Source organism: Nycticebus coucang, chromosome 1 (genome assembly GCF_027406575.1).
Source record: "Nycticebus coucang isolate mNycCou1 chromosome 1, mNycCou1.pri, whole genome shotgun sequence".
Lineage (NCBI taxonomy): Eukaryota > Metazoa > Chordata > Mammalia > Primates > Lorisidae > Nycticebus > Nycticebus coucang.
This window is the reverse complement of record NC_069780.1, coordinates 58,226,963-58,252,562: the sequence shown is the minus strand read 5'-3', so window position 1 is coordinate 58,252,562 and position 25,600 is coordinate 58,226,963.

Genomic DNA, 25,600 nt, shown 5'->3' with positions numbered 1-25,600 from the left:
TAAAAGTTTTATTATTTTGTATTTTACATTTATGTCTATGATCCATTTTGACTTAACTTTTGTGAAGTTTGAGATCTGTGTCTAGATTTCTTTATTTTCTTTCCTTCTTTCTTTTTTCTTTTTTTTTTTTGCATGCTGATGTTCAGTTATTCCAGCTTTATTTGTTGAAAATACTATTCTTGCTCCATTGTATTGTCTTTGTCAAAGATCAGTTGACTGTGTTTATGTGTCTCCACTTCTGGGTTCTCTATTCTGTTCCTTTGATCTCTGTGTCTGTTCCCTGATCAAAATCACAGTCTTGTTTACTGAAGCTTTTTTATTAATATTAAGTCTTGAGATCAGTTAATAGGATTTTACAAAACAGATTCCTTATATTATTGCCTGAATTTGTAGTAGTGTTCTACTATGGAATAACAAATTATCTAAAATTTAGCATCTTAAAGCTACACTCAATTATTATCTCCCAATTTTGTAGGTCAGAAATTGAGGAATTCTCTGCTTATAATCTTGCAAGACTTAAGTCAAACTGTTGGGCAAGCAAGGCTCTTATCTGGAGGATACGAGGAGAATCAGGTTAGTAGCTCATTCACATCCTGGCTAAATCTAGCTCCTCAGCAATTATAGGTGTATAATTTTGTTTGTTTTCTTGTTCCTTTGTTTTTTGGTCCTTGATGGCAGTCAGATTATGGGCTATTCTCTGTTCCTAGAAGATGTTTGCATCTGAGCCCATGAGACCTCTTCATTTCAAAAACAGCAGTGGAAATATCTGTCATATAGAATCTTTCTTAGGTTCTGAATCTGTCTGAATTTTCCCTGTACTGTCTACTGGAAAAATCTTTGGATTGGATCAGACTCATTGAGATAATCCCTTATCTTAGAGTCAACTGATTCATTTGGGATTTTACTTTCAACTACAAAATTCCTTCTTAGAAGGAGATGAAAAACAAGGAGATAGGAACCTTGAAAAAGCTTATTTAGAACCTGCCTGCTGCAGACTTTACCTATATATACCATAGGTACCCATCTCATATTTCTCCAGGGACAACTGTGATATTGTTTCCATTCTAATAATATTAGCAGATATTTTAATCTTCTCTGCTCCCTTCCTAGAAAAAAAGCTTTGGAATACACCTTAGTTTTATTCTGAGTATTCAAAATGCATTTTTTTCTTGTTCTCTTACTCTCCTTTGACTATTCCTTCACCCTTCATCTTTGTAACTCTTGTGGCTTCCCTCTGCCTTCTCATTAATGTTTTAAGGAACACAGATACTGTTCTTGCTTAGAAAACCCAAGCCAATCTTGGTAGCAGGGAGAGGGCTTATACAACATTGAAAGGCCTCTGTGATGCCGCAATTTTTCTTAATTTTGGGTCTTTCTCCACCAGTAAACCTAGGACAAAAAAGTTTAATTTTCTTTAAACCTACTTAAAATTTGCAGCAAGACACATGGTGTTTAGATTCATCTTAAGAACTCTTTAACACTTGGTTGATTAAAACAAAGGCTCTCAAATTTTAATAATTGATAACATCATTTGAAAAACTCATTAAAGATGTGAATTCTTTGGTTTCACAAAGATTTCAATTTAGTAGGTCTAGGGTGAAGACCATAAAGCTATATTGATGTAATGAAAGAGATAAATATACCACCTAGTGAGAAATAGCATTCTGGCTTCCACAATTCTTGACTGGTGTGTGTGTGAACATTCACAAACATGCACACATGACATCTGTGCAACTCTGGAATGCAAGCATGTAGCCATGTCAGAGTCTCCAGTGAAATCAAGGGTTTATCCTATACATTTTAATTTGCAACTCCATCCAAAAGCTGCATGAAACTCTAGTTCAAATCCGTGAAAACAGGATTGTAGACAATACAATATTACTAATTCCTCTCCATTTCTAGTTTCTTCTGGGCCAGAAACTCTCAATTTGCTGGTGTCAGCAATTAACCAGAACTTTGTAAAATGTCATAAGTCTTAACAGGAGAAAATATAGCAACCTCAGAAAAAAGTGCCTGTGGCTCAGTGGTGCCTGTGGCTCAGTGGGCAGGGCATAGTCCCCATAAACCGAGGGTGGTGGGTTCAAACCCAGCCCTGGGCAAACTTCAGCAAAAAAACCCCTGGGCATTGTGGCGGGCACCTGTAGTCCCGGCTACTGGGGAGGCTGAAGCAAGAGAATTACCTAAGCCCAGGAATCCAAGGTTGCTGTGAGCTGTGTGATGCCAGGGCACTCTACAGAGGGCAATAAAGTGAACCTCTGTCTCTACGAAAAAAAAAAGAAGAAGAAGAAAAGAAAAGAAAAATTTAGATATATGTTCTGAGTTTACCTAGTAGATTGCACTGTTATACTGTGATGTTGTTTTGTAGAGACAAAATTTAATGCTACATGAATAAGTAAATCAGTCTTGATTCCTCTTTGTACAGGTAGAAGAGGAGGATTTCTCATAAAATTAATTGCAATTTTGTCATAGAATAGTATGTAGGGTCTTAGACATTTGTTGATAACTATATGTATAATATAAAGATTTTTAAAATATTTTAAATCTTTTCTATGAATATTTTAAATATTCTTTTAAATGTTACTTATAGGAATTGGATTGTTATTAATTTGATATGAAATCTCAAATTTCATTGTAAACATGAACACATATATTATGAATTTCTAATTGATATTGTTAGGTGTTTACAAGTGTATGATTATTAAATCCCTAATTATTTTTTCAATTTTGTCCTTGTTCTTCTCTCATCCTCTTAGTGTTTTCTGACTTCAATTCTATTTTGTCTTATACTGATAGTGTTACATCAGCACTATTTTACTTAAGAATTTCCAATAATTCTCTGTAACTCTGCCCTTATTTTTATTCTTCAATGAACAAGTTCTTTCATTTTGTTGTAAGTACTCATGTTGTGAAGTATATTTCTGAGCATTAAAATTCAATCTAATTGTGAGTTTTTAATATATGTTGGGAGTCCGGGGTCCTGGTTCCCCAAACCCAGTTGACCTGGTTTGATTATTTGGCTGAACTAAAAAGTTCAACCAAGGCATGGTGATAATTGAAAGCTCAAATGAGTGGAAACAGAAAATAAAACTGGAGCAGCACAGGCAGCGTGGATATAAAGTTAAAGTAACCTGCACAGGTTTTAATGTAACAAAGAGAAATTTTATTTAAGAACAAAAGGATAGTTTAGAGCACGTCTAAAGGGAGTTGGAAGTGGGTCCATCTCACGAAGAAGAGGTGACAGAGACAAAGATGCAAAGGCAGAGCAAAGGCAGAAACACCTCTTCCTCTCAGTTTGAATTTGGTTACAACTCTTTTATTGGCCTCTCTGCACCTCCAGACATTATTGCCCTTTTTCTATTGGTCATTGATTGTTGTGTCTTTCTACTGGTCATTGGTTACCTAGGTTACCTCATACCAACATTCTAATGGGCCCTTTAGACTTCCTGGGTCCACAGGCCAGGCTTCCCTCTCATTCCCCTTAGAGCCTTAGAGACCCTTTCTTTGTGTTCCTTCTCAATAAACTCTCTTTTATCACGATTACTGATAATAGAACAAAAAAAGCATGCCATTCTTGATTTTTTCTCTTTACTATACACCTTGTTCTCTGTCTCCTACTTACTGCTTTTGAACGTACTAATTTCTCTTCAATTTCCCATATTTTAACTTTCACTTTTTCTTCCACTTGTTTCATATTTTAACCTCTTCCCATATTTTAAACTTTCCCATATTTTAACCTTCACTTTATTCTTCCAGTTGTTTCATATGCTTGTTTGGAAAAAATACTCTTCACATTTTTTTTAAATTAGCATATATAAATCCTTTTCACAAAGTTTAAAGTTGTTTTGCATTTGAACATTCTTTTTATACACCTGAACTTTCTCGACTTCTTAGTAATTTTTGCTTACAATTTAGGTATGATCATTTTAAAACTCAAAATATTTCTATATAATTTTATAATTAATAAATTGTCAATTAATTATATTAGTATATCAATAAAGTTTTTGAGATATGTAATATAATTTTTCCTCCTTACTAGGTGTCTTATTTTTCTGATCAGAAAGGTACATTCTTTTTACTTTTGTGTTCAATTAAAAATTTGACTATTGAATTTGGACTCCATGTTTTACTGGAATTAGAAATCTAGGAAGTCAAATGTTTTCTCTTGGTTCTTTAAACATGTAATTTTACTGCCTTTTGATACATAATTTCACTAGTAAATAGTCTGGCATCTGTCCATTTCTTTTTGGATTTATTACTCTAATGTCCATAATTAAAATCATTACTTTTTACCATAGTGCATTTACAAGTCAATTAAATTTAATTTATCCAACTCACTGTGTCCTCTCAATTTGACCATTGAGATCTTTGTTCAGATCTCCAAGCTTTCTACACATTGATTTCTTTTGTATGGCTTCACCATTCTCTTCATTTTTCTCCTTCTGCAAAACTGAAGTTTTATTGAAATTCTTTTGTGATGTATTTTGTTATTACATTATATTGTTATTACATTACATTGTTATTACTTTTTTATTAAATCATAACTGTATACATTGATATGATCATGGAGCATCATGCACTCGCTTTATAGACCATTTGACACATTTTTATCACAATGGTTAACATAGCCTTTCCAGCGTTATCTCAGTTACTGTGCCAAAACATTTACATTCTACATGTACCAAGTTTCGCAAATACCCCTGTAAGATGCACCACAGGTTTTTTATTGCATCTGTGTTACCCATTCTTGATAAATTCTGTTAAAATGTATTCCAGTAAATTAATTTTTACTTTAACTCTACTATTTTGCATATTATCTCATACATCTAATTATTATTTTTTATAAATAATATCAATTTCAAGGATTATATATAGTTCAGTGTTTCTGGAGCATGATGTGCAAAGAATAAATGATATTGAGAATTAAAGATAATTTTAAATGTACATTCAAGAAGGACCTCATATTCTTCACAAAGTTTAAACTTCATTTTACAAAGAGTAAGCAGCAATTCTAGAAATGTAATCATTCAGTTTCAGTTGATAAAACAAAAGTCATTTTGTACAGCATCCTTATACAGGATTTAGTATAGTATAACTAATGGCTTATACGTCTCTTGGGGAACCAGGGGTGTGCAGGTCAGGAAAGATGACAACAGAGGCAAAGATAACAGTAAAGATTTTCCTCTGAGGCCATGCAATGGATAGTTGTCAGAAGTGGCCACACACCCCTACAATTCTCAAGAATATCTTCAAAGCTCCACTCCTTCTGCTGTAGGAGTTCGCTAGTAAAAGCATATTGACTTTCATGATTAAACTTCTGGGAACTGATGACACCTGTGTGATGTGAGCTTCTGGTCCTTTTGCTCATCTACTTCTTGGGGCTCCTGAACTATATATGCTCTCTAACTTTCCTTAAGTTCTCCCCCAACCATTAAAAATGGGTTCTCAATTAAATTGTCTTTTGTTGCTCTGTGTAAATGTTCTCTTTTATCTCAGTCCTTGACTGGTGACCTTACACTTTCCTCTGATGTCCTTATACGTTTCTCTGACATCTTACATTATCTTGGATCATAGAAAGTGCACTAATAGTTTTGTGGAATAATGAAATATATATTATTAATATTAATTAAGACGGTTTGATTAACCTCATAATTGCAGGAAAAAATGAGCCTTTGAAGTAAATAATTTCACTTGGCCTGTATAAATTAGAAGCAAAATTCTAAACTTCAGTAGTGGTTTTTGTGTCTTTCTTTCTCTCTCTCTCTCTCTTTCTTTCTTCCTTTCTTTATCTCTTTCTCTCTTTCTCCCTTTCTCCCTTCCTCCTTTCCTTTCTTTCTTCCTTCTTTTTTTTTTTTTGACAGAATTTCACTATGTCTCTCTGGGTAGAGTGCTGTGGCATCACAGCTCACAGCAACCTCAAACTCTTCATCTCAAGAGGTTTTCCTGCCTCAGCCTTCCAAGTAACTGGGACTACAGGCGCCTGCCACAATGCCCGGCTATTTTTTTGTTGTAGTTGTCGTTGTTTGGCAGCCCCGGGCTGGATTTGAACCTGCCAGCTCTGGTGTATGTGGCTGGTGCTCTAGCCACTGAGCTACAGGAGCCAAGCCTGTGATTTTTTTTTTTTTTTATTTCTCTAACAATAAATTTTCAAGAACAGTCATAGCATATTCTTGACAAATAATGAAAATGCATAAAATCTTATTATAAAAATAAAAATAATTTTTAAATAAATGTCCTCTTTTTACTTTTTAGTGATTTTGTTACAATGTTTTTGGTAAACTAGAAAAATGCTTTACAATGGCAACATAAAAAGTATATATTAGTGCATTTTCGTTTTTAATATATAGAATGGCATCTAAAATTACTTCTTTGTTTTAAAATATTAATGATGATATGCTTTCTGTGGACTTTGAGGAAAATTTTCTGAGTTTAGCATTTTATACTTTCTTTTCCTAGGTAGAATGAACAGACAAAAAGGGATTAAATAATGAATTTATCAAATATTAAAAATGACATATAATATATTATTTTAATATTACATGCTGCATTAATTTATATATAAATATACATAAAATATATGTCATCTATTTATATATGGTGTGTGTGTATATATATATATATTTATACATCAGTTCTGGTATATAGATCATCAGAGCTGCAATCAGGTTGTATAGGTAGCTATCAAAAAGAAATTTAGTCATAACATGGTATAAATTTGCACAAAATTTCCAAAGGTCTTATTTCCAAGGACATTGCTAATTAGGTTCCAGAAAATAACCCAAATTAATCCATGCTTAACTGCATTATAAAGGCTCTGAAAAACAGTCTATTTGTAATAGATTCATATAGCTGCTATAACAAATTAGCATCAGTTTGATGCCAAAAATTTATTTATCACTGTTCTCAAAGTAAGAAGTTGGAAACCAATACTACCGGGGTGAAATCAAGATGCCCCCCGGGCCACACTGCATCTGGTCGCTGGTAGACATCCATTACATAATGCTACCAGATTCTTTGTCTGCCATCATTCCTCAGTCTGCTTACTTCAGTCCTTAGAGATAAAACCTTCAAATTTCTGCTTCTTCTTCATGTCACCATACCTTGGATCTGTAAAATTGTCCTTCGAATCCTTTATAAAGATACATTTTATTTATATTTTCTGCCCACCCAGATAATGCCAGGTAATGTCCTTCTCTCAAGATCCTTTATTGTATTGCTGAAGTTTTTTGTTTGTATTGTAGCATTCACAAGATCCAGAGATTAGTACTTGGATATATCTTTGGGTACCAATGTATAGCTTCCTACCCTATTTAATTTCATTGCATTTTTTGTCTTTTTCTAGTATCTTGAAAGATACCTGACAAATAATTGGGGTTTAGAAAGTATCTCCACATGAATGAATGGATTTAATGATTAAGAATTTCAGGTATTTATAAAAAATACATTGACATATTATTTTATAAGCCTCTTTCTTTAAACATTTACATCATACAACTTAGTGCACTCTATTAATGGAAAGTCTATAGGTCAAAAAAAGTCATAGAATTTATTGCACAAATTAAACCTTTTTGAACAGTTAAAAGTAGTGTTGATTTAAAATACTCTGTCTCATTACAAAAGAGATATTGTGCTAAGTGTTTTAGTGTTTTTTCTGCAATATCTTGTTTCTTTTTTTTTTTTTTTTGTAGAGACAGAGTCTCACTTTATGGCCCTCGGTAGAGTGCCGTGGCGTCACACAGCTCACAGCAACCTCCAACTCCTGGGCTTAGGTGATTCTCCTGCCTCAGCCTCCCAAGTAGCTGGGACTACAGGCGCCCGCCACAATGCCTGGCTATTTTTTGGTTGTAGTTTGGCCGGGGCTGGGTTTGAACCCGCCACCCTCGGCATATGGGGCCGGCGCCCTGCTCACTGAGCCACAGGCGCCGCCCAATATCTTGTTTCTTGTTTGTTTGCTTTGTTTTAGGCTAGGTTTTTTTTTAAGTGTATATGTAGGATGCAATATTATCAAAAAGATCAACTTATATGTTTGTGCAAAACTTATCTGCAGAGTTTTCTGACTCACATGTATTTCATTTTTTGTTGAAGTTTTTCTCCCATTAAAATATGTGAAGTGTCTTCTCTGTTACATAGTCTCAAATTCTTTAATAATAACTTCAATAAAGACTGTCAAACTTGAAATAGTTATTTCATGTTACTCTCCAATTTTTTAAGACTTATTACTTTTCAGATCTATATTTGAAAGCTCATTTCTCCTACTTGTATATTTCTCACATGATTTTTACATTTTAATATTCTGATATCAATGCTTTCAGAATGTACACCCAAATGCAAAATATTATAAAAAGTGTCTAGTATAGGGCCAAGTCCAAAGATTGGTTTCTTTTCTGTTTTTGTACTTAAAGTGTTTAAGAACCAAGTTCCTAAATCTGTAATTACTATTATATTAAAATAAAAGAACACCTTATTGAAAATTTTAGATGTTATTAAAATATTTAAATACAATTATTCTTCTGAAATAAGAAGACAGATATTCCAATCAGAATACATTGGACTTTTAGTGTATGAAAACATTCAATTTCATTGCAGAAGTATGTGTGTGTATATAGATGGTGCTGCGGAAATAACAGTGACTATCTTTTGCACTCCTCCACCAAATCCTTAGGCTGGGCTGAAGCCCAGAATTATCTCTGACTTCTATGTCATTCACTATTAGCATCTGGAAGGACTTTTAACATACATGATTATACAGAGTGTCCAAAAAAATTGTGTGAAATTTAAAATAGTTTAAAATAGTGCCCTGAGGTGGGACACTTCAGGGCCCCTAGACATCCCTCCATGTTCTAAGGTAGGGTTAGGAAATGGTGAAGGACATTTTGAAGACAGAGAATGCCTGCCCTGTGGGGTTTTTTTGGATCTGGGCACTTAATTGAGTTACATTGGGAGAACTTGGGCAAGTGAGTGAGTGAGTCTGAACAGCGTCCTGGGGCTGGACTGAGCCACCAGGTGGAGTGGAGCTTTTAATTTCAGCAGCAGGCCAAGGACAGCCATTGTGGGAAGGCTGCCTTGTAAGCTTGGTCTGCAGGGTTCTAATGCAAAGCCAGCTCTGATACACCTGGTAAGCAGGGAAGTCACTCCTGGGAAGATGAGACCAGCACAAGAGGAAGGCCACTGCACAAACAAAGGACATGGTTTGAAAAGGTCAAGACGTGGTTATTAAGCAGGACAAGGTGAGCTTCAGGTTCCCAACCCTGTGGGGTTTGAGAGCAAAGAAGTGAGGAAGATTGAACAGGGTCTCTGCAGAGGCTTCCAGTCAAGACCTTATACAGTTGTATCAGTATGGTGATTAGTATCTAATAGCATATATATTTTTTTCTTTTTAAAAATTATTTTTTCAAATTATTCCCCCTAGATTTTTCTTTTTCTTCTTTTTTCTTCTTTTTCTTGTGTAACTATAATTTTTCATTGTTTCCTTCCTTAATAATAAGGGCTTGATTTTTGCTAGTTTTTCTGCTTTATTGTTCTCCACCACCCCCCATTTTATCCCTTACGATATTTTGTTTGTTTTACTTTGATTTATAGTATTTTTGTTTTTCTTCTCTGTTTGGTGAAATTGAGGTCTTATGTCTGCTCAGATGGCAAAGAGCTCCAGACCTCAAGGAACCAAGCCAACCGAGTCACCCAGAAGAGGGGACTTTCCTCTTTCCTTTCTCTCTCTCTCTCTTTTTTAATATTTTATCCCTTCTTGCCCCTCACTCTTTTCTTCCATTTAGTCCTTTACCAAAAGGATGCTTCATCTCCTTAGATCGGAGGCATGGTAACTTAAAGATCAGGAGAAAGTAAAAGAAAAAAAAACAGGGCAAGGAAACAGACAAAAAGAAAACACTCATGAGGAAGAAACAGCAGGAAATCCTAGCATCATGAACAACCAGAAGAGAACAACTCCCCCATGACATGATGAGGTAGCTACTGCAGGGGATTACACCTGCAAAGAAATGTTAGAAATGATAGAAAGGGAATTTAAAATGTGGATGGTAAAAACAATGAAGGAAATTTCTGAGAAAGTTGAAAATAACCAAAAGGAAAGCCAAAACAGAATCAAATAAGAGATGAATGACAGAAAGAATATAGAAAGGATAGAGCAGAGCTGAAGAAATTGAAGCAGTCGATTAGGGAACTTGAAGATGTAGTAAAAAGTATTAATAACATATTAGACCATGAAGAAGGAAGAATCTCAGAGGTAGAGGATAAAGCTCTTGAGCTAACACAGGCAGTTAAGGAGACAGAAAAAAAGGAAAGAGAAAACAATGTTCACTGAGAGAATTATGGGACTTCATGAAGGATTCAAACATAAGAATTATAGGTACCCTAGAAGGGGAAGAAGAACATCCAAAAGTAATGGAAGCCCTACAAGAGGATATCTGTTGCTGCCCACCAGCCCAATCAACGACACAGAGATATTACTGCAGACAGAATGATTTATTAAGTTAAGATGGAGGCTTGCTCAGGCCTACAGTGACTGTACATCTTTACTCACTGTATTATATATCCAAACTCATCAGATAAAAATAAGTAAGAATAAAGAACAAAAGCATTAATTGAGACTGTCATAAAAAAGTTCTCCTCAGCATAAATGTTGCAAAGCACATACACATCATTTCTAAGTCTGGAGCATATAACTTAAAGATAAAATACAAGGACACCAGGTTGTCTGTTTCTGTTTGCCCACCTCCCAAACAGGCTAAATTAAACTTTTGTGTAATTTGAAGTTAGGGAATGAAGAGCAACAGTTTAGCTCCAGACAGGTGCTAAATCTCCAGCTAAGACTTGGGGGGACCTCAAGGATTCCTTTCTCAAGACCTTTTCAGCAAGCAGGAAAGAATTAACTCCTGCATCTCTGCTGTTTTAGCAAACAGGGAGAAAATAACCCTTTGTCTTGCTTATAGCTGAGAATGGAATTTTCCCATCTTAGGTTCTCATACCACAAGGAGCATATATGAGACAAAGCCATCTTTCTGGGGTGCAGAAAACCGTGCACCTTCAGATATCATAAATGAAAATTTTCCAGATATCACCAAAGATTTTGACACATTCCTTTCAGAGGAATATCAAAGCCCATGTTGTCTGAACTCAAACAGAGTTTCTCAAAGACACATTTTCATGAACCTGTCCAAAGTCAATACAAAAGAGAAAATTCTGACCTACAGGAGCAAATCCATCAGGGTGACAGTGGACTTCTCAAATAACCTTTTCAAGCCAGAAAAAAATGGTCACCTACCTTTAACCTACTGAATAAAGTTTCCAGCCAACAATTATATATTTTCCTAAGCTAAGGTTTAAAATTCATGGAAAAATAAAATCTTTTACTGATATTCAAACATTGAGTAAGTTTGCCACAAGACCAACTCTATAGGAAATACTTAGACCTATTCTACCCACTGACCATCACAATGGACCACAGCAAAGTAAACACCCAGAAGCTAATGGGCAAAACCTAGATTCCACAATAATGCAAAAGATAAAAGTAAACAATGGACTTTCACAAAATAAGATGAATAGAACTCCACCATATTTATCAGTTCTCTCAATAAATGTTAATGGCTTGAATTACTCATTGAAGAAGCATAGGCTGAATGATTGGATAAAAAAGCACAAGCCATCCATTAGCTGCTTGCAGGAGACACACCTAGCCTCAAAGGACAAAGTAAAACTCAGGGTTAAGGGATTGGAAAATAACTTTTTAGGCAAATGAGAATAAGAAGAAAGGAGGGATTGGAATCTTATGTTCAGATGCAAGTGGATTCAAAGCAACTAAAGTCAAGTAAGACAAAGATGAACACTTCATATTGGTCAAGCGAGCGAGACAACAAGAGGACATTTCAAAACTAAATATTGTGCACCCAAATTAAATGCACCGATATTCTTGAAACAGACCTTAATTAGTCTGAACAATATGATATCCTAAAGCAGCATAATAGTGAGAGACTTTAATACTCTTCTTACAGAGGTAGTGAGAACCTCTAAATCAAAACCAAGCAATGATACCAGGGACTGAAACATGACCTTAAACAACTGTGCTTAATAGACATATACAGAACACTCCATCCCAAAGCTAAAGAATATACATTCTTCTCATCAGTCATGGAACATTCTTCAAAATAGATCATATCATAGGAGACATTTCAAACTTCAACAAAATCAAAAGGTTTGAAATTTTGCCTTTTGCCTTCTCAGAGCACAGGGAAATAAATATGGAATTCCAACAAAAATTGTCTCCCTACACAAAAGCATGGAAATTAAACCACATTATCTTGAATGACAGCTGAGTCAATGAAGAGAAAAAGAGGAAATCATTAACTACCTTGAGCATAACATCAATGAAGACACAAGCTATGAAAACCTGTGGGGCACTGCAAAAGCACTGCTAGGAGGGAATTTTCTCACATTAGATAAACAGAAAGAGAGAACCTCAACAACTTAATGAATCATCTTAAAGAAATGGAAAATGAAGAGAAATCAAATCCAAAACCTAGCAGAAGGAAAATAACCAAACAAGTCAGAAATAAATGAAATTGAAAATAAAAGAACCATTTAGAAAATTAATAAAACAAAACATTGGTTCTTTGAAAAGATAAATAAAATCAATAAACTATTGGCCAGATAAACAAGAAATAGAAAAATAAAATCTTTAATAACCTCAATCAGAAATGAAAAGAGGGAAATGACAATGGAAACCACGGAGATATAAGAGATGATTTCTGACTATCACCAAGAACTCTATGGCCAGAAATTTGACAATGTGGAGAAATGGACCAATACCTGGAATCACACCATCTTCCTACACTTATCCAGGAAGAAACAGATCTCTTGAACAGGCCAATATCAAGTACTGAGATTAGAGAAAAAAATAAGAAAGCGTCCAACAAAAAAATAGGCAGGACCCGATGGCATTAAAAGAATTCCATAAAACTTTCAAAGATGAGCTTGTGCCTATATTGAAGGACCAATTCTAAAACATTGAGAAGGAAGAAATCTTCCCCAAGATGTTCTATGAAGCAAACATCACCTTGATTCTAAAGCAAGGAAGGACGCAACCAAAAAGGAGAGCTACAGACAGGTTCACTAATGAATATTGACACAAACATACTCAACAAAATCATAGCTAATATATTGCAGCTACACAAAAAACATTATGATCAAGTAGGCTTCATCCCAGGGATGCAAGACTGGTTTAACATACACAAATCCATAAATCTAATACATCATATCAATAGAAACAAAATAAAAGACCATATGATCCTCTCAATTGATGCAGAAAGAGCATTTTACAAAATCCAGCATCCATTTCTAACAAGAATGCTTGAGAAAATAGGCATGGGTGGCACATTTCTTAAGCTGATTGAAGCCATCTATGTCAAACCCACAGCTAACATCATACTTAATGGAGTAAAAATGAAAGCTTTTCCACTTAGAACTGGAATCAGACAAGGTTGACCACTATTCTATTATTCAACACTGTGCTGGAAGCTCTAGCCAATGTAATCAGGCAAGAGAATGATATAAAGGGCATACAAATAGGGACAGAGGAGGTCAAACTCTCTCTCTTTGCTGATGATATGATCTTATACTTAGAACACCCCAGAGATGCAACCACAAAACTCCTGGAAGTGAACAGGAAATACAGTAACATCTCAGGGTATAAAATCAGTATCCACAAATGATTAGCCTTTGTGTATACTACTACTAACAGCCAAGTTGAGAAGCAAATCAAGGGCAGAATTCCTTTCCCAGTAGCTTCAAAGAAAATGAAATATTTAGGAATCTACCTGACAAAAGAGGTGAAAGGTCTTTTCAAAGAGAATTATGACACTCTATGGAAAGAAATTGCAGAAGACACTAACAAATGGAAGAACATACAATGCTCTTGCCTGGGAAAAATCAGCATTATCAAAATGTCTATTTTACCCAAAGCAATCTACACATTAAATGCAATCCTCAGTAAAATACCAACATCATATTTTGCAGAACTGAAAAACAGTAAAATATTGAATGAAATTCAAGAAGATGTAAACAGACTGAGTTATATACTAATGCTCTGAGTTATATACTAATGCTGTGGAGAGGGAGATGTGAAGATGTGAATACTACACAAATTGATCAAAAATTCAGCAAGTTCACAAACTCTACCAGTATTTTGACGAGGAAATGGAAAGCTGATTGTATAATATTTATACTAACACAGATCACTAACAATCACAGGGACATTCTTGAAAACAAACTATACACAAAATTGTCAGAAAAATTTAATATAAATATATTAATATTAATCTGTTATAAAGTAATTAGGAGAAACACAGCAATAAGAGCACTATATCAGCATAAAGAAAAGCAAATGGAGCAATACAATAGAATAAATAGTCCAGAACTACAACTACACAAAAACATGCTCTTGATTTATAACAAAGTTTACATCAGGAAAGGATCATCATTCCATAAATGATGGTGTCAAGTGGACTTTGACATGTATAGAAATAATCTGTGTCCTCTACCAAACCCAATACACATAAAAAATGGTACCTGATCTGTGAAAAAGTAATAAAAATTATAGATATAAATATGAAAAGTCAATTAGCAAAACTTACATTGTTTTCCATTAAAATTGAGAATTCTGTTTGTGTAATAACAATATTACAAATGCAGAATCAAAAATCAGATGAAGCATTCAACCTCTCAAGTGTTGCTTACAGGAATGTGTATAAACTGGTGTAATTTAGAAAAACTAGGAAGATCTACTAAAATTAAATAAAATAACTTCTGATGACCCAGAAATTCCATTCTCTATACATGCCACCCATACCCTACATGCAATTATGTTTTTTAAAAAGGACATGGATAATAATATTCACTGCTGTCTGGTCTGAATCTAAGTGTACCGCAGGTACCGTTTTGACTATAATGCCAGGCTAGCTAAAGGAAAACCATTTTGGTTCCAGTATGCATCTGTTTTTTATTTTTATTTATTTATTTATTTATTTATTTTTGTATTAAAAGATTAGAATTAACCTGCTGCTTGCTTACAGAGTTACAGCCAGACACAAGATCAGAAAATCACCCTGAGGAAAAATAGATCAAGAATCTGGTATAGGCCAACTGTGGACTGCTTATAACAAGATAAACCAGACAACCTCTTCTTTGCTGATAATCATGAAGCAAGTCATGATAACTTGCTCAAAGCTTGCCTTCTGCCACTCAACCATTCCCTTTGTAAGTTGTTTAGTACGCAGAAGAGACCTAAGATGGTCTTTGAGACAATTGTCAGCCATTTTCTCAGGCTGCTGGCACTTGATTAAACCTCCTTTCCTTCAACAACATCTGCGCCTCATGTTTGGTTCTCAGATGGTGGGTAGGTGAACCTGTGTTAGTCAACACGAAGATACTGATATATCTCAACTGATGGTTTATAGTCAGTTACTCTCTAATACCTTATTCTACTCTTTCCCTTTTTCTTACTACTGCACTTGGCAAGTCAAAAAAGGAAGGAAATGAAAGAATATTCATTGTTGCCTTAATGTAATAATAAAAAGTTTGAAGCAAAACTAACTGAAAGGCATTCATTCAATAAAATAATATACAACAATGAAAATAAATTTCTGTTCCACAGAATAACAGGGTAAATCTTACCTGTATAATGTTTAATCAAATAAATCATACACAAAAGCATACAAACTCTTTGATTTTATTTAAGTAAACTAATAAAAAGTAAGCTATTTAAGATAATTGCATTAACATGAACTACAGGTCACAGATTGCTCAAGAGCTTTATTTGAACAGAAATATGATATAGAAAAGATTACTTATGGTAATTATTTAAAGTTTTTTTCTGACACAATATGTATGAATATATGATGATTAAAAACAATTTGAATTGGGAGAAATTTAAATTAACTGTTATAAATCTTACTTTAAAAGAACATTTATTTTTTTCTTCTATTGTCTTCAATTTTAGAATATAAATCTTATCACACCACATACAATAAAAGTATGCTTGCTAGGCTGCAATTTTTTATTATTTGTTTTATCACCACCTTATCAATGTATCAATATGTATAAAAAATGTGAATATTTATTTTCAGAAATTTGTCCAATAGTACCTGCAAGCTTTGTGTTAGTATTTTGGTATGTAGAATTACTCTGTACACATTTTTTCAGTCTTCTACACTGTACTCAGTCACTTTGCTCTAACTTACCTTCCATAGCTGCTAAAATATTCGTGTATATCCATCCTCTGAACTCAATCTGCCTTATAGAACTGGGTTGCAGGTAACAGGACTTCAATGCTAACAAGTTGACGTCTTTTCACTGCACTACGTCACTGATGTTGCTTTTGCTCAGCTGTATGATATAAACATTGTTTTGTATATAACAGATGGGACTACTCAGGAGACTGGATGGAGGTCTGTGGCATGTTTAATGATCAGAGTCATATGAAAGAGGGACAATGCCATTACTATGAAGAGCTGAAGACTGATGACAGATAAAAAATTATTTGTCCAAGTATTTTTCTAAAGTTTGAGATATATTTTTTCAAACATGGTACCTCTCCACATTATAATGTATATGTGTTTGTGTGTGTGTATTAAAGTACCATGATTTATAAAAAACATGCATTTGTTTTAGGTATGATATTGCTATTTTGAAGGTCAACTTATTTATAACAAAGTTTCTTTTAGCTTGTACATTTACAAGACAGAGCTGAGCTGAATTCTTTATCACTGTGCACTTTAATAAGATTTCCACTATTGCCTATTTTCTACCAACTTGGAAAAGAATAGTCTTTTGTTATGATAAATGCTCTTGATTCTGTGTGGAAAAAGCTGGTACAATTCTAGGCAATGCAATTTATGTTAACAGCATAGATGAGCCTGTAACTGCTCTCCCATTAACATTGTTGTTTTTCTCTGTTCAAAAATTTTCTAAAAAGTCCACTTTTAAGGCTGGAATATTTCATACTTGTCTCCAAACAAAATGTGACTCTTTTTATAAAATTACACTTATGTCAGTTGAGCTTTTATTCCAGATAAAGAAATAGGGAGAAAAACATCTTTTTTTTTTTTATTTTTCTCTAAAGGCATTTTATTCATAAGCAAAGTATAAATGGCAAAGTCTTATTTCCCTGCAAGTTTGTTCATGAGGATAAATGTTACTTTACTTATAAGAAACAGCATGTGATACTGAAAGTGATGACTAATGTAGTTCACAATAAAAATATCTAATTGAATTATCATAAGTTTATTTCTTAATGTAACTTATTTAAAAAGTTACTTTTATAAAACAAATTAACTATAAAACTATAAAATAATTGTACTTTACCTATGACATCTATGTATAATGTACTTTTACATATAAAATAGATTTAGAATACATGTTTCAAAAAGTGGTAGCCATAAAATCTGTGTGCAATTTTAAATTTTAAATTGCACACTGTATTAAATTGCACATGAACTTCATGGCCACCCTGTGTGTATTTATATATATAATATAAATGTGTGTATGAATGGATATATACGTGTGTGGATGGATGTACACAAACACATGAAATATCTTTATCTATATCTGTATATAGATACAGGTATATTCATATGGTGGTGAGGGTAGAAAGCAGTAGCTGGATCGGATTACGTGTGAGAGTGCATGTAGTGAGAATAAGATTGGAGCCCGAGAGGCTAAGGCTGAGAGAATACAGCTGGTCTAGCCAGTCTAGGTCCTATGAGAACTTTACCTCATGTTTTCCATCCTATTGTTTTGTAAATTCAGCTTTAAGTTGTTTAAGTTGTTTAAGGCAATTGATTTAGGAGATGAACTTGTGAATTGGAATGTTGTGATATGAATCATGGGTTATATCAATTATTGTTTATTATGAGTCCTGGGTTATGGTGATCACTACTGTTTGAGACAAATGTTAATTACTGTTGTTTAAGTTAAGAGTGCCTTTTAGTATTATTATTATTAAATCATAGCTGTGTACATTAATGCAATTATGGGGAACCATGTGCTAGTTTTATATATAATTTGAAATACTTTTATCAAACTGGTTAACATAGCCTTCACAGCATTTTTTTAGTTATTGTGTTAAGATATTTATATTCTACCCTCAGTAGATTTAAAATGTACCCTTGTAAAATGCACTGTAGGTGTGGTACTACCAATTACCCTCTCTCCACCCATCCTCTTCCCTCTTCTCCCCACCCTCTCTTCTTTCCCCTTCATCTTGGGCTATAGTTGGGTTATAGCTTTCATTTGGAACTGTGGGTGCTTATAAATGAGTTTCATAGTAGGGATGAGTACATTGGATAATTTTTCTTCCATTCTTGAGATACGTTGCTAAGAAGAATAGGTTCCAGCTCCATCCATGCAAACATGAAAGAGGTAATGTCTCCATCCTTTTTTAAGGGTACATAATACTCCATGGTGTACATATACCACAATTTATTAATCATCTGTGGGTCGATGGGCTCTTGAGCTATTTCCATGACTTAGCAATTATGAATTGGGCTTCAATAAACATTCTGGTGCAAATATCTTTTTTATAAAATGATTTTGGATTCTCTGGATGTATACCTAACAGAGGAATTGTAGGATCGAATCCCTGCGTGATCTCCAAACATCCTTCCTATAGGAATGTATTAGTTTGCATTCCCATCAGTAGTGCAGAAGTGTTCCCTTTTCTCCACATCCACGTCAACATCTCTGGTTTGAGGATTTTGTGATATGGGCTAATCTTACTGGAGTTAGATGCTATCTCAAAGTAGTTTTGATTTGCATTTCTCTGATGATTAAGGATGATGAGCATTTTTTCATATGTCTATAGGCCATACGCTTGTCTTCTTCAGAGAAGTATCTCTTTAAGTCCTTTGCCCACCCTGAGATGGGATCACTTATTCTTTTCTTGCTAATATTTTTGAGTTCCCTGTGGATTCTGGTTATCATACCTTTGTTGGAGACATGACCTGCAAATATCTTCTCCCATTCTGAGGGCTGTCTTCTTGCTTTACTTACTATGTTCTTGGCTATGCAGAAGATTTTTAGTTTTATCAGGTCCCAGTAGTGCATTTTTGGTGTTGCTTCAATTGTCCAGGGGTCTTCCTCATAAAATATTCGCCCATGCCAATTTCTTCAAGTGTTTTCCCTGCACTCTCTTCTAGTATTTTATAGTTTCATGCCTTAAGTTTAAATCTTTAATCCAGTGAGAATCTATCTTAGTTAATGGTGAAAGGTATGGGTCCAGTTTCAGTCTTCTACAGATCGCCAGCCTGTTCACCCAGCACCATTTGTTAAATAGGAAGTCTTTTATCCACTGAATGTTTTTAATTGGCTTATTGAAGATCAAATGGCACTAAGTAGCTAGGTTCATTTCTTGGTTCTCTATTCTGTTCCATACGTCTACCTCTCTGTTTTTGTGCCAGTACTATGATGTTTTAATCACTATTGATTTTTAGTATAATCTGAGGTCTGGTAGCGTGATTCTGCCTGCTTTGTTTTTATTTCTGAGTAATGTCTTGGCTATTCGTTTTTTTTTTTCTGATTCCTTATAAAACAAAGTATTATTTTTTCAAGGTCTTTAAAGTATGACAGTGCTGATTTAATAGGGATTGTATTAAAATTGTATATTATTTTGGGTAGTATGGACATTTTAACAATGTTGGTTCTTCCCAGCCATGAGCATGGTATGTTTTTTCCATTTGTTAATATCTTCAGCTATTTTTTTGCTTAGAGTTTCATAGTTCTCTTTATGGAGATCTTTCACATCCTTTGTTAGGTAAACTCACAAATATTTCATCCTCTTTGGCACTACCGTAAAAGGAATAGAGTCCTTGACTATTTTTTCAGCTTGACTATTGTTAGTATATATAAAGGCTACAGATTTGTGAATATTGATTTTGTTACCTGAGACATTCCTGTTCTCCTTGATCACGTCTAAGAGTTTTGTAGTTGAATCCAGGTGTTTTTCCCGATAGACAACCATACCATCTGTGAAGAGTAAATCTTTGATCTCTTCTGACCCTATATGGATACCCTTGATCACTTTTTCTTGCCTGATTGCAATGGCTAAGACTTCCATTTCAATATTAAAAAGCAGTAGAAACAATGGGCAATCTTGCCTGGTTCCTGATCTGAGTGGAAATGATTTCAATTTAACTTCATTCAATATGATATAGGCAGTGGGTTTGCTATAGATGGCCTCTATCAGTTTAAGAAATGTTCCTTCTATACCTGTTTTCTATTCTTTTTAAATTAAATCATAGCTGTCTACATTAATGCAATCATGGGGTACAATGTGCTGGTTTTATATACAATCTGAAATATTTTCATCAAACTAGTGAACATAGCCTTCACAGCATTTTCTTAGTTATTATGTTTAGCCTTGTAAGATGCACTGTAGGTATGGTGCCACCAATTACCCTCCCTCCACCCATCCTCCCCACCACTCCCCTCTCTCTCCTCTTTCCCCATATTTTGGGGCTATAATTAGAGTTTTTGGCCAGGGCTGTGTTTGAACTTGCCACCTCCAGCATATAGGGCCGGTGCCCTGCTTTTTTGAGCCACAGGCGCTGCCCTCTTGGGCTATAATTGGGTTATAGCTTTCATATGAAAGCTTTTAATTGGTTTCATAGTAGAGCTGAGCACATTGGATACTTTTTCTTCCTTTCTTGAGATACTTTGCTAAGAAGAATATGTTCAAGCTTCATCCATGTAAACATAAAAGAGGTAAAGTCTCCATCTTTTTTTTAAGGCTACATAATATTCCATGGTGTACATATACCACTATTTATTAATCCATTCATGGTTTTATGGGCATTTGGGCTTCTTTCATGACTTAGCAATTATTAATTGGGCTGCAATAAAGATTCTGGTGCAAGTATCTTTGTTATTATGTGATTTTTGGTCTTTGGGATATATACTTAGTAGAGGAATTGTAGGATCGAATGGTAGGTCTATTTTTAGATCCCTAAATGTTCTCCAAACATCTTTCCAAAAGGAATGTATTAGTTTGCATTCCCACCAGCAGTGCAGAAGTGTTCCATTTTCTCCTCATCCATGCCAACACCTCTGGTTTTGGGATTTTGTAATGTGGACTAATTTTATTGGAGTTAGATGATATCTCAAAGTAGTTTCAAAAGTGTTGTGATCATGAAAGAATGCTCGATATTATGAAAAGCTTTTTATGCATCAATTGAGAGAATCATATGCTCATTGTTTTTATTTTGTTTATGTGAATAATTATATTTATAGAATTATGTATATTGAACCAGTCTTGAGAGCCTGGTATAAAACCCACATGGTCATGGTGTATAATTTGTTTTGATGTATTGCTGGATTCTGTTTGCTAGGATCTTACTGAATATTTTTGCATCCATATTCATTTGTGATATTGGTCTATAATTTTCTTTTCTTGTTGGGTCTTTTTCTGGCTTGGGGATCAAAGTGATGTTTGCTTCATAGAATGTATTTGGTAGTACTTCTTTTTTTTCTATATTTTGGAAAAGGTTAAGTAATATAGGTACTAGTTCCTCTATAAAGTTTTGGTAATTCTGATGTGAAGCCATCTGGTTCTGGACTTTTTTTTATTTTCAGGGGTGGAAACTAGGTAGTTGATGCTATTTCAGAGCTTGATATATGCCTGTTCAACATTTCCACTTTATTCTGGCTATGTCTAGGAAGGTGGCTTCCAAGTATTCATCTATTTCCTTCAGATTTTCATATTTGTGAGAATAGTTTCTTGTAATATTCATTAAGGAGTTTTTGAATTTCTGAGGAGTCTGTTGTTATTTCATCATTACCATTTCTGACTGATGAAATTAGAAATTTTACTCTTTTTTTTCTGGTTAGGTTAACAAAAGGTTTATCTATTTTATGGACCTTTTCAAAAAACCAACTTTTTGATTTATTGATCTGTTGTATAATCCTTTTGTTTTCAATTTCATTTAATTCTGCTTTAATTGTGGTTATTTCATTGCTTCTGCTGGGTTTGGGATTGGAATGTTCTTCCTTTTCCAGTTGCTTGAGATGTCCCATTAAGTTGTTATCTTCCTCTTTTTTTGTTTTCTTGAAGAAGTCCTGAAATGCTATAAATATCCCTCTTAGGACTACCTTTGTGGTATTCCAGAAGTTCTGGTAATTTGTGTCTTCATTATCATTTTATTCCAAAAATTTAGTAATTTCCATCTTAATCTCTTTTATGACCCAGCTTTTGCTCAGCATAAGGCTATTTAGTTTGCATGTTTTTGTATGTGTATGCAAATTCCTGTTGTTACTGAGTTCAACATTTATTCCATGATGGTCTGAGAAGATGCAAGGAATGATTTCTATTCTTTTAAATTTGCTGAGGTTAGACTTGTGACTTAAGATGTGATCAACTTTGGAGTATGTTCCCTTGGCTGGTAAGAAGAATGTGCATTCAGTTTTGTTAGAGTGGAATGTTCTGTAGATGTCTGTTAAATCCACATGTTGAATGGTTAAGTTTAAGTCTAAAATTTCTTTGCTCAACTTCTTTTTGGAGTATCTATCCAACACTGCCAAAGAAGTGTTAAAAACTCCGACTATTTTGGAACTGGAGGAAATAAAGTTGCTCATGTTTGTTAGAGTCTCTCTTATAAATTTAGGTGCATTCTGGTTAGGAGCATAATGTTAATAATGAAATCTCATCATGTTGTGTGTTACCCTTAACAAATATGAAGTGACCATCTTTATCTTTCCTTACTTTTGTTAGTTTAAAGCCTATTGTATCTGCGAATAAAATTGCAACACCTTCTGATTTTCATTTGCCTGAAATATTGATGACCATCACTTCACCCTGAGACTATATTAATCTTTTAAGGTAAGATGAGATTCTTGTATGCAGCAGAAGTCTGGCCTAAGTTTTTATATCCAGTCAGCCAACCTGTGCCTCTTTAGAGTGGCAATTTAAGCCATTCACATTAACTGAGAATATTGATAAGCCTGACAATATTTTGGGTATTCAGGTTCAAAAGTCAAGTGAACATTTTTACTTCTTTTGCCACTGTAGAAGTTGGAATTTGATCAAAAGTTTCTGAGTGAGTTTATTTTGGTGGTAGATGATTGTGCTGTTTATTATGGAAGATAGGTCTGAGAATATCTTGGAGAGCTGATATAGTTATGGCAAATTTTTCAACATGTGAATGTCATTAAAGTATTTAATTTCTCCATCATAAATGAAACTCAGTTTAGCTGAATACAGCATCCTGGGTTGAAAGTTATTTTGTTTTAGGAGTAAAAGGTCAATGACTACCCTATTGTAGCTTGAAAAGTTTCAGCAGAGAGATCTGAAGTCATTCTAATATTCTTCCCCTTGTAGGTTATGTTTTTTTTTTTTACATCTGGCTGCTTGCAGAATTGTCTCCATCATATTAACTTTGATGAAATTAATTATAATATAACTGGGAGATGCTTTATTTGGTTGAGTCGTGCTGGGGTTCTGAAACTGCTATCTGAATTTCAGAATCTCTTGCCATGTTTGGGAAATTCTCCATGATTATCTCTGAAAGTAGAGAATCTGTGCCTTTTGAAGCAACCTTGTTGCCTTTAGGAATTCCTATAAGGTGAATATTAGTTTTCTTTGAATTGTCTCAGAGCTCGCTGAGAGAATTATCCATTTTCGCTCTTCACTTCTCTTGCTCTTTGAGTATTTGGGAGTGTTCAAAACCTTTGTCTTCAATGTCAGAGATCCTTTCTTCTGCCTGCTCCATTCTGTTACTGAGGATTCTACTGTATTTCTCAGATCTTTGAGGGCTGCAAGTTCTTGCCTCAATGTGTCAAAAATCTTTAGTAATTTTGTCTTTGAATTCATTGAATTCTTGAGACAACTTTTAAAATGCTCCTCGAATTTCTAATTCAAACTTTACCTCCATTCTATTAATTTTATTTGCAATCCAAATTCTGAATTCAATTTCTGACATCTGAGGCATTTGTTTATGAATGGGATTTTCTGGTCTGTTGCCTTGTCATTCCTTGGGGGATTTTATCTACTCTGATTATTCATGTTGCCAGAGTTTTTCCACTGATTCCATCCCATGATTATTTTTTCACCATGTGGGTAGATGAGCAGATGAGGTGAACTTGGATTGGGGACTCCTGGAGTAGTGATTAACCTGTCTTTTGCACAAAAGCTAGGACTTGTGGCTGCAAGTTTTCCCCTACATCTTTGCAAAGGACCTGTACAGTACTATGGCCTGAGCCACTGGGGACCTGCTTGGTGTGGTGGGACTAAGTGTCTCTGTCTTATTTTCAGCAAGTCTCTGTCCAATCCTAGTGAATTGGTAATTCAGGGTTGAAGTCTCAACTGTGGAGAAATACAAGCAATTAAGACACTCTGCCCCCCATGGGCAACAACTGGAAAAGGAAAATCAAACCTTCCCACAACAACCGGGGTACCACCTTGGATGGTCCTCAGGTCAAGAGTTCCAAATCAATTGTCCCAGTCATCACCCAATCTCAAGTGGGAGAGTTCAAAAGGTCTCCAGCAACTATATAGCAAGGGTCTGCTGGCACCTCAAGTGTGACTCTGTCTGGTGCTCCATGGAGTCAGAAGGGGCCATCCAGCAAATAAATTAGTCCAGGAAGGTTGATGTCTCCTTCCCCACCTTGCACCTCTGTCATGCCCAGTCACTGATAACCCTGCAGGGTTTTGACCCAGTTCCCTCCAATGAGCAGATGCACCAGGGGTTTGTGCCTGCCTGAGTCACTGGGAGATCTATGTCTCCTTAGTCAGGCTGCTGAACTCTGCCATCAGCTGCTAGGGAGAGCTGAAGCCTAACTACCTTGGGTGCTTAATGGAGGCTGGGGAGTTTCACTCAGTTCCAGCCCAACCCCCAATTGATGTTGCCGCCACTTACATTCTCACAGAATTTGCGTTTTTGTCCCAGCTATACTCCCCTGCAGGCCAGGCACTGTTTGAGATCACAGAAACTGCGACTCAGCCCCGCCCTGTGTTGATGCTACTGAGCCAATTCTTATGGAGCTGGCATCTCTGTCTGTGCTGCACTCTGTATTGGGGCAGGTGCAGTTAGAGTTTACAAGTGACTCTCAGTTCCTGCCCTTTCCTGGGCTGCTGCTGCTGCTATGACAGCTTTTGTCCCAGCTATGCTCCCCTGGGGTCTAGTTCTATTTGTGCTCACAAAAGCAGCAATTCTGACTCAGCCCCACCCTGGGAGTATGTCACCTCTGCCCATGCACAATTTTCTATTCTGCATCCCCACCATGCTTTCCCCAGGCAGGTACTATCTCAGGCATACCCTTTGCTCACTGAGCCTACATTTCCATCCCAGATCTGTTCTGCCTATGGCTGCCACCTGAGCAGAGGCCCAACTCCCTCCGCTTGCTAAGAGAGGTGGGAAGTGTTTCTCCAAAACATCACCAGGGGTGTGAGCCCTATTGTTCCCACCACTGCCACTGATGCTCTGTGCCATGGGGTATCATCTCACTTTCTGTCATATGACTCCATCACTCTACAGTCCCCACTTTACACTCATGCCACTGATTCAGCACAGACTTATAACAGCCCACACCCTGTCCACACCTCTTGAGAAAA